Below are 9,470 nucleotides of genomic sequence, written 5' to 3'. Positions count from 1 at the left end.
TCAAGTTGATTGTGTCAATGTGAGCACTAAGTTGAGCACCCAATTGAGTAACGGTGTCCACTTCATACTTTCCTCCTCTAGTAGCCTTGCGAGGCCTACTATATTGCGAATTATGGACCGCCATTTCCTCAATCTTGTTCCATGTTTGATTGTCATCAACTTCGGTGAACATTCCATTTGATCCCATATTGAGAATGTTCCTTGAATCTTCATATAAACCATTCCAAAATTGTTGCACTAAAAACCATTCGCTAAGTCCATGGTGAGGACATGAGCGACAAATACCTTTGAACCGCTCCCAAGCTTCATACAAAGATTCTTCATCCCTTTGCTTAAAACCCGTAATTTGAGCTCTTAGCATATTGGTCTTTTCCGGTGGGTAGAATTTTTTGTAGAAAGCTAGAGCTAGCTTCTTCCAAGAATCTATTCCAAGGGTGGCCTTATCAAGGCCCTTCAACCATTGCTTTGCGGTGCCGATTAACGAAAAAGGAAATAAGACCCATCTTATTTGGTCTTGAGTCACGCCCGTTTGAGAGATAGCTTCACAATAATCACAAAAGGTTTCCATATGAGAATGAGGGTCCTCACTAGGCATTCCCCCGAATTGGCTCCTCTCAACTAGTTGGATGAAGGCGGACTTGGCAATAAAGTTTCCGGTAAGATGTTGTGGGGGTAGGAGTACCATTTGGTAAATCCTCCTCGGTGGGTATAGAGTGTGACGAGAATTTAGGCATTGTAGGTGGATTTTGTGTGGTATTGTTTAATGGGTTTTCTTCTCCTTCTATTGCGAAAGGATTGGCAAACTCACTAGTGGGTTGAACAACTTCACCAACACCTCCCTAATTCCTCCTAACAAGTCTCCTATTATTCGTCAAGGTTCTTTCGATTTCACGGTCAAAAGGTAACAAATCTCTTTGTAACCTTCTAGACATGCAAAATATCAAACAACTAGAAAACAATTAGAACAAACCTTGAGGAGTTTTACTTCCCCAAGGTGAAAAAGACACAACTAAAAACAATAAAAGAAATCTTAAATCAATTAAACACCGTCCCAACAACGGCGCCATTTTTGATCGGAGCCATTTCGTGTTCACAATTAAGCATATGTGGTCGTTGGTCAATGGTCGATACAAAACACAATTTATACTTCACAAACAACTCTACAATTAGTAAAGAGGCAAGTAAAGGTCGGATCCCAAGGGACGGGTATTGAAATGAAGATTCTATTGTAACTAGTGGTGTCTAGGGGTGTCACAAATGGGGTTGATGTAGAAGGTTACTAAACTAAGATAGCAATGAAAATAAACTAACAAGGTAAATAAAATAAGGGTGTAAACAATTGATTAAAAGCACTAGGGTGTCATGGGTTCATAGGGGAATCATGGGATATGATCATACAAACATGTTCTCAAATTATAAGCAAGCAATTATTGTTGTGATGGATTGAGTTGGGTTATATCTTACAATCCTAGGAAAGTTTGGGTCCGGAGCCGAATCTCTTGGATTGTACAACACCTACAAGTCGACTTAATCTTCCCTACTTAACACATGCATGGTCTAACAAGACTCGAGTTGGGTTATGTCTTACAAGTCAAGTTGAAAGGATAGAAGATGATAGTAAATGCAAGGATTCATAGGCTTAGCATTTCATCAAATATAACATGTGCATGTATTAAGATCAAAACAAGCAAGCAAATAAGATATGGAAGCATATTAATTTAAGCATGAATCATTCCCCATGTTGGTTTCCCTAATCACCCATTAAACCCTAGCTAAGAGACTACTCACTCATTATCATATTGATCATGCTAGAAAGGTTGTCAATCATACTAACATAATGAAACATGATGAATAAATGAAAGTAATTAGCAATAATTAAAAAGGGATTAAGAGATTATACCTACTAATGATTCCAATAATAAAGCAAGAATAATAGAAGTACTTGAATCCTAGATTGAGAGGTTGTCAATCTCCCAATAATAACCCAAATAATCTTCAATTACCCAAAATAAAGTAAGAACTAGAGAGAGATTAAAGAACTAAAACTTGGATTAAAACTTGATTAATATTTGATTACAATATTGAAGAGAGATTTGATTGATATTAACTACACTAATTATTGATAAGAAGAACATGCTCCTCTAATTAGACTAATGGGGTATTTATAGTGAAAATTAGGGAGGATGCATTAGGGTTAACTAAGGGCTAAACTAGTAATTACACTTTTAAGTTGAGCAAGGAGCCTCCGGGATTATCCGAGAGAAGGGCTTCTCTTATCGATGCTTGAGGAATGAAAACGTCTTTGTCTTTGCGATCCGTGCGGATGGGAGTCGGGACGGCCGGATCTGGGCTGAAGGATCCGAGCGGATTCTTGGGCAAGACGCTCGGATTGGCGAGGGGAAATCCGAGCGGATTCCTTTGCGTGACGCTCGGATTGGCGAGGACGGACGGATTCTCTACAATCCGTTCGGATTGTAGTTCAGCAACTTTCCTTCTTCTTTTTCTTCCCTTTTCTTCATGAATTCCTTGGGGATTTCCTTGGGGACTCAAGGATCCTTTTCTCAACAATGCTCTTCTACTATGCTATGTACAAAGGCCTTCTAGTCTTGTCTCTCCTTGATGCTTGGTCATTGAATATGATCAATTTAGCCTTGTTTTGCCATGAAAATGCAAGATTCTTACTCCTTTCCTACCAAGGGATCAAAATCTCAAAGAATATGCAAAACAAAGAACTAAAGATAAGAAATGACCCAAATAGGCACTAAAAAGCATAGAAACAATGGTAATTCGGGGGCTAAATATGCGCCAATTATGGTCACATCAGGTACATATTGGGAAGCCCTTGAATTTGACACCCAATCCCGCCCATGGTAGTGGCCTCTACTGATCGATCTTCGTTGGTTAAATGCAAAAGTTGATAAAACGGGTAAATGCATGAATGCGCATCCACAAGTTTGAACCTAACATTTGAACTTTCTATGTCGGTTGTTTTATCCAAGTATCAAGTATTTGATGTCAAGTTGGATTTAGTGTTGATTTGCATGCAAGACGGAAATTAAACATCCATTTACCGAGTTAGGTTTATGGTGCATAACATGATCCATTTGTCTTAGTAAGGCGTTTTGCAAATACAATATAAAAGAGCAGATTTGTCATCAGATCCGTCCTGTATTCGGGTTAAGCGAAGCCGAGATCGTCTTAGACAAGTGCTGAAAGGAAGCAGGGTCTGTATGAGGTAGCCTATTGAGGCGCGAGCCGTCAGGCGATGCAAACAGGCCTGTTCTGGTTTGAAAATTGGAAAATGGTTGGCCTGTTTAGGCGCGAGTCATCAGACTGTCTAACTACATCTTCTGACTGTTAAAATGTTTGTGAAATGGTTTAAAAAGAGGGTGTTTGAACCCGTCTTGATTTGAAAAGATCGCTTGGACCGCTTTTGTGTTGATGTGAAGAACGGGACTTGAATAATCACCATTGTATTGATGATATTCGATGGCGGGTTCGGTTTTGCAAGCTTGACATGAATAGTTTTCAAAATGATTATGAACTAATTGTTTTAAGTTCGTTTGTTTGTAATTAGTCAATGTTTATCATCGTACTCGGGTTTAAAACCGACATGTTATGTGGAACCAAGGATGATTTTGTATTTATGACTAATATGTTTTTTTAAATGTAAATAAATGAAATAAAAGGTTTTAAAGTGCCTTTTAAAATGTGACTAACCAAATATTATCACCGAAACACGGATTTAATCCATCATGGTATTAAGAACCAAGGGTGAAAATGTTTCATGGTTAAAAGTTTATCATGAAAATGATTTGAAATATTTGAAATGGTAAAAACCGATTACAAATAAGAAATGAAATAAAAGAGGGAAGATGAGACCAAACACGGGTGGATTAAGGCCTGAGAGGGGGATAAGGGGCGAGCCCTCCTGCTATACAAGCAGCCCCTGTCTCCAGCTAAAACTCAGTTTCGGCTCATCTAACCTATGTTTGAATCATGTTATGCATGTTTTAGCATGTTATAGTCATAAAACAGATGAAAAACATGAAAGAAGAGGATTTTTACACCCTCATACTTACATGCTAAGCTTGAGACGAGAAATCGATGAAAGTGTATCAACTTGTTTGGTCGGAAAACTCGGTTTGAAAACCGTTTTAGCAATGTAAAAGAGTGTTTTGTTTATTGATGGTGCAGTTGTACGAGATGGTCGATCAAGTGATTTAATGCACGATGACGATACCAAACAATGTGTAAGGCTTGTATTTTCGATCGGTAGGTCGAAAACACGTGTCGGTTTGTGACTAAAGAAGTACAGTCTAGAATTTAGAGAGATGGGGGGGAGGGACACTCGCGTGAGGTGTTATGGTGTGTGAAGTAGGGTATTTGTAGAGAAATGCATGGTTGTGTGCGTTTTGAGCGACGTGGCCGCATGGGCTTCTCGAAGAGGTGCGAGCCATTTTGCGGGTCTTTGAGGTGTCTAGTCACTATCACGTACGCAATTGAAATCATGATTTGTTCTATCCTATGTTTTGGATGACATGATTTGTACTTGACCATGAAGCATTCCAGGAATACTTAACGTGGAAGTTTTGAAATTTTTTTTTTGTGTTTGACTTGATTTGACTCGTTGTTGGAGTCAGGATTTGAATATTTGAGTCGGTTTTTGGTCCGGTGTTGGTTTTGACTGTAGTTAGTGTCCATCCGACCCCGTCGTCATGCATTAAACACTCCAGGTATTTTTTAAAGTTTTTAAATGTTTGTTTTTCGAAATTATTTTATGTTTTCCGACGTATAGTTATACAAAACTGTCGATCAAACGCTGCGATTCCAAAGCATGTTGTTGTCCGATAATCATCGGGTGTTTGTGGGAGACTCGACAGATACTGGGTATCTACAACTATATATGAGATAAAAGAGCTAGTTAACCCTGCTAATTCTCTACCCTGACCTGATTCAGCCCTGCGCAGAATCTAGATAAAACAATTGGCGCCCACCGTGGGCATCTAGCTCATTAAATATATTTTTCTATTCCTTTTTCACAAACAAAATCCAAAAAGAAACTATAAATGGCCACTCCAACCATAGAGGAGCAATTGGCTACTGCATTATAGAAAGTGGCCCAGTCCAAGGTTGAAATCCAACAATTGAAAGAATCTGAATCAACCTTGAAACATAAATTGGAAAAATCTAAAGGATCAAGCTCCAAGATCCAGCCAGGAACTCCATTCTCGTCAATTATCAAGCACTTCGATTTCTCGAGCTTTGGGAGTCCAAGTGGTGATAAGAAATCAATCAATATCAATGATGAGGATACTCCCAAAGATGACAGCGAGAAGCCTGATGAAACAAGAGCAGTCGTCATGATGGCAATAGTCCAGGAGATCAAGAAACTCAATGAAAAATTCGAAAAAAATACCTGGAGTCCCTGCCAACATGGAAGAAGCTGCCCCAGAGAGTTATGCTGACTCGCCCTTCATAGACAAGATAGCTAGAGTAGATCATCCCAAGAAATTCGTGATTCCATCTATAAGAATCTATGATGGAACCTCGGATCCACAGAATCATGTGGCCTTCTACAAACAAAAAATGTTGGCTGCATCTATCCCCTGTGAGTTTAGGAAAGTTTGCATGTGCAGGGGATTTGGAACTACCCTGACTGGGACTGCACTACAATGGTATATTAACCAGCCAAATAGAAGCATCAAGTCCTTTGCTGACTTGGTCAATACATTCAATCAGCAGTTCGCTAGCAGCAGGGAACTGGAAAAAACGTTCTAGTGATCTATACAGGATTACCTAGATTAAAGATAATAGCCTCAGAAGCTTCCTTGCTAGGTTCAACAAGGACAAAGTATCAATACCCAGGTGTGACATCGGCACAGCAGTGGAATCGTTCAGGCAGGGATTGCAATCCAACAGCGATCTATATGTGGAATTCACCAAGTATCACTGTCACTCCTTCGAAGATGTTCAGGCAAAGACGGTTGCCTATATTAGGCTAGAAGAGGACAAGAGTTACAATTTTGGAGGGTCTTGCAATTCAAAAGACTATGACAAGGTAAACAGAAAAAGTAGCGGCAGAAGCAATGCCTACAGGAGTGGTCCATATACCATGCCTGATCAATCAGAAGTCAACTTGACACAAGAGCAGCAAGGTAAAACTAAAATTCATCCACCTATATCTGAACATAACTTCTGTGTTGACATTGCAGGATTGATCAAACGGCTGGACAACATGGGACCAGTAGTCTGATGGCCTAGGAAGTCAGACAACCCAAATCCAAGGAAGGCCCATACTAAATGGTGCGAGTTTCACATGGATATGGCACACACAACAGAAGACTGCTTCACCCTCATAAAGAAAGTAGACTACCTGTTAAAAGCTGGGTACCTCAAAGACCTGATCAAAGACAGGGGCAGGATTGAAAAACACAGCAAAAACAACCAAGAGCAGAAGCAGGAACACAATCTCCCTCCACCACCTCCACTCTATGAAGTGAAATTTATAAATGGTGGATCAGAGATTTGTGGCCTGACCTGTTCAGCAGCAAAGAAAATAGCCAGGACGCTTCAAATTAAGTCACCCTACAAGCCTGACCACATCCCACCAATCATATTCAGCGACTGTGACTTGGTAGTTATCCCTGACGTCCATCATAATGGCCTGGTGATTTCCATGCAAATTGGAACCGCCAATGTAAGGAGGATCTTAGTAGTGTTGGGTTCATATACCCATTATTAGACTCATCTAATTCATTTTATAACTTACTCTTTAATTTATCTCTTGGTTCTAGTTGCATGCATAACAAAAGAATAAGAAAAACGGTTTACTTACATTGAGAAAGGCACGAAATGGGCACAAGTAAGGTCTCCTACCTTCACTTGTTCTTGAGCTATGAATAATAGGATGATCCTCCCACCTCAAGTATAGAGATACTCCTTCAAAATTACACCCAAGACTTTCCCTTAAAACTAATACACTAATTAACAAGATTAATATATTAGTAGTCCTTAATAATTCTAATAATATATATGTATTACTACACTAGTAATAATATTGTATTAATATAAAATTTGATGAACAATTTTAGAGATTCTGAAACTATTTTAGAGAGATGTAGTGAGAAGATGAATAAGAATGATAAATTGCATGAATGAATGAATAGAAAACAATTTCTCTATGTACAAAAGGTAGAGCCGGTTTTTGGAGGCTAAGAGAAGGCCAATGCATGGCCTTTACTTTTGCTTTTGTTCTTCACAAGAAAATAGGTGTAAGACTACTTACAAAATATGTCATCATTGTGTTTTATTTAACAATTAAATAAAACACCCACTAACCTATAAATCCCTATATTTTTCGGTCCACTCATAAAATGGACTTCCATTTTATTTTGTCAATTTGTCATTTGTCAAACAATATGTCACATGTAGCACGCAACATGTTATTAATTAATTTAATACATATTTATCAAATAAATATTATTATATATATTAATTAAATTATATATAACAAATTGTATAGTAATTCACAATTACATGGTATAAAATGGGACATGTTAATATAATTCACAATATTTTGTAATTATAATTAACCATTCATTCGTATCTCAATTGTTTCATAAACAATAATCAATTTTAGTAATATAACATATTAATTACTAAAATGAATATTATTTAATCGAATTATAATAAGATACAAATTCTCACTCACAAATATAAATTGTTCAGTTTTTAAGGAATTATTAAACTTGTATCGCCATACAATTAATCAACTTATCTACTAAGGGAATTGTCCTATAGGTGTGACCTTAAGGGATCAACTGATCACCACCGCCAATGACAGTAATGTCAAACTCTAGTTAGGCAATCATTACCGATTAATGTTGATCAGTTGACTATATAATGAATCATCCCTTACGTATTCTTTTTCTGAGATTTAATTATGATGTTTAATCATTTGATCGTACTATTGTTGAGGACACTTTCTCCAACAATCTCCCACTTGTCCAAGACAAGTGTGCGTCACCAATTCTCTTGTCCTATTACAATCTCCCACTCAATGTAAGGTGTCTTGCAGATCGTACTTGCATTTGATCATATCTTGATTGGTTTCTCGATCTGGAGAGTAACTGTCTGATCGGAATTATCTACCGTAGATACCTTCCGAGCGTGGCCACGCATTTTTAGTTCACTACTCCTCGAGTGGCCCTGAGATTTTAGATAACCCTGACAAGGGGTGGACAATTCTTATCGCACTATTCCCTTCGTATAGCCACAGTTTATCATGACCCAAAAGATACCCATTTGAATTCAGTTACGATAGTCGTAGAGCAAAAATGAAAGCCAATCAGAAACTGTGCCAACTTGGGCGAACAGCTCTCGCCACGACCAGGCTATGCGAAATACCAGAACTCTATAAGAGGTCACTGCCCGACAGAGTGTCCCATATAGTCTGCCTATGTGATCGACTAGTCATATCTTATGACTCTATGGCACTTGAAATTGCCATCAATCACATCACACCCTAGTCACTTCGAGACGTCGCCTCATATAAGCAACTAGGGGCCAATACTATGTTAATCCAGTTCACTTTAATAGGGTTCAACGTTGTCCTTACAACCTATTTGGATATAACAATGTAATAAAAGATTTTTTAATAAAACTCAAACGATGAATGCATTATCACATATGTAAAATTGATACCATATCAATTACTACATAATCTATAATCCATACTTAATATTTTATATAACTAGACATCTCAACTCAATTGAAATGGCATGACTTATCATGCTTAGCCTATGAAAAAGCCTTGGTTAGCAAGTTTTAGCAATACATTGCACTTTCCCTAACCTTACTATATACTATTTCCCATTGTTATGTATAATCTTTATTATAAAAACCTTTTAAGTACATGTCTAGATCCAATCTAGATATAGGCTCTCTTACCTTTGAATAACTCCCACTGTCCTCATAGTGGGTAGGGATAGGAACTTCGGTTATTGGAACGAACTACCATAGTTCTTCCAATTCATAAAATCGAATCCTAATATCATCCCTTCCTTCTTGCATATGTCATTATTGCAAGTGTACTCAATTTCCGTTGTGTATATCTCATTGTTCAACTGCCTAGGATGTTTCTAGTAAATATCCTCCTTAAATAATATAGCCAAGATGGTTCTCTAACCATCTTTGTGTGATTAGAATATGGTTATCGTGTAATACCTTGCACATAAATCTATATCATTTCTAATCACTTTAGCTTCATCTCTTTAGTGCTTCATGAGTACTAACTAATGAACTATGTGGCTATCTAGAGACTTCTCTCAAAGATTCGATTTATAACTTCTCGTCATACTCCAAGTATAAGATGTTTAAGAATGGTGATCGTAACGAATTAATCCCGCAGCGGAAGCATGTGGATTCAATTTCTACATGTTCAATACTTTTGAACATGTTTAGACTCT

At 37.8% G+C, this 9,470-nt stretch overlaps 1 non-coding gene across 1 annotated transcript; it reads left to right on the top strand.

The window, feature by feature from the left end:
- Window positions 1–254: 254 nt before the first annotated feature.
- Window positions 255–361, top strand: LOC141626008 (small nucleolar RNA R71). The gene has a single exon (XR_012535742.1). It is a non-coding gene; the product is annotated as a small nucleolar RNA R71 (small nucleolar RNA).
- The last annotated feature ends 9,109 nt before the right edge of the window (window positions 362–9,470 follow it).

The sequence above is a fragment of the Silene latifolia genome, chromosome X, assembly GCF_048544455.1.
Source record: "Silene latifolia isolate original U9 population chromosome X, ASM4854445v1, whole genome shotgun sequence".
Classification (NCBI taxonomy): domain Eukaryota; kingdom Viridiplantae; phylum Streptophyta; class Magnoliopsida; order Caryophyllales; family Caryophyllaceae; genus Silene; species Silene latifolia.
This window is presented reverse-complemented; position numbering and strand designations above follow the sequence as displayed.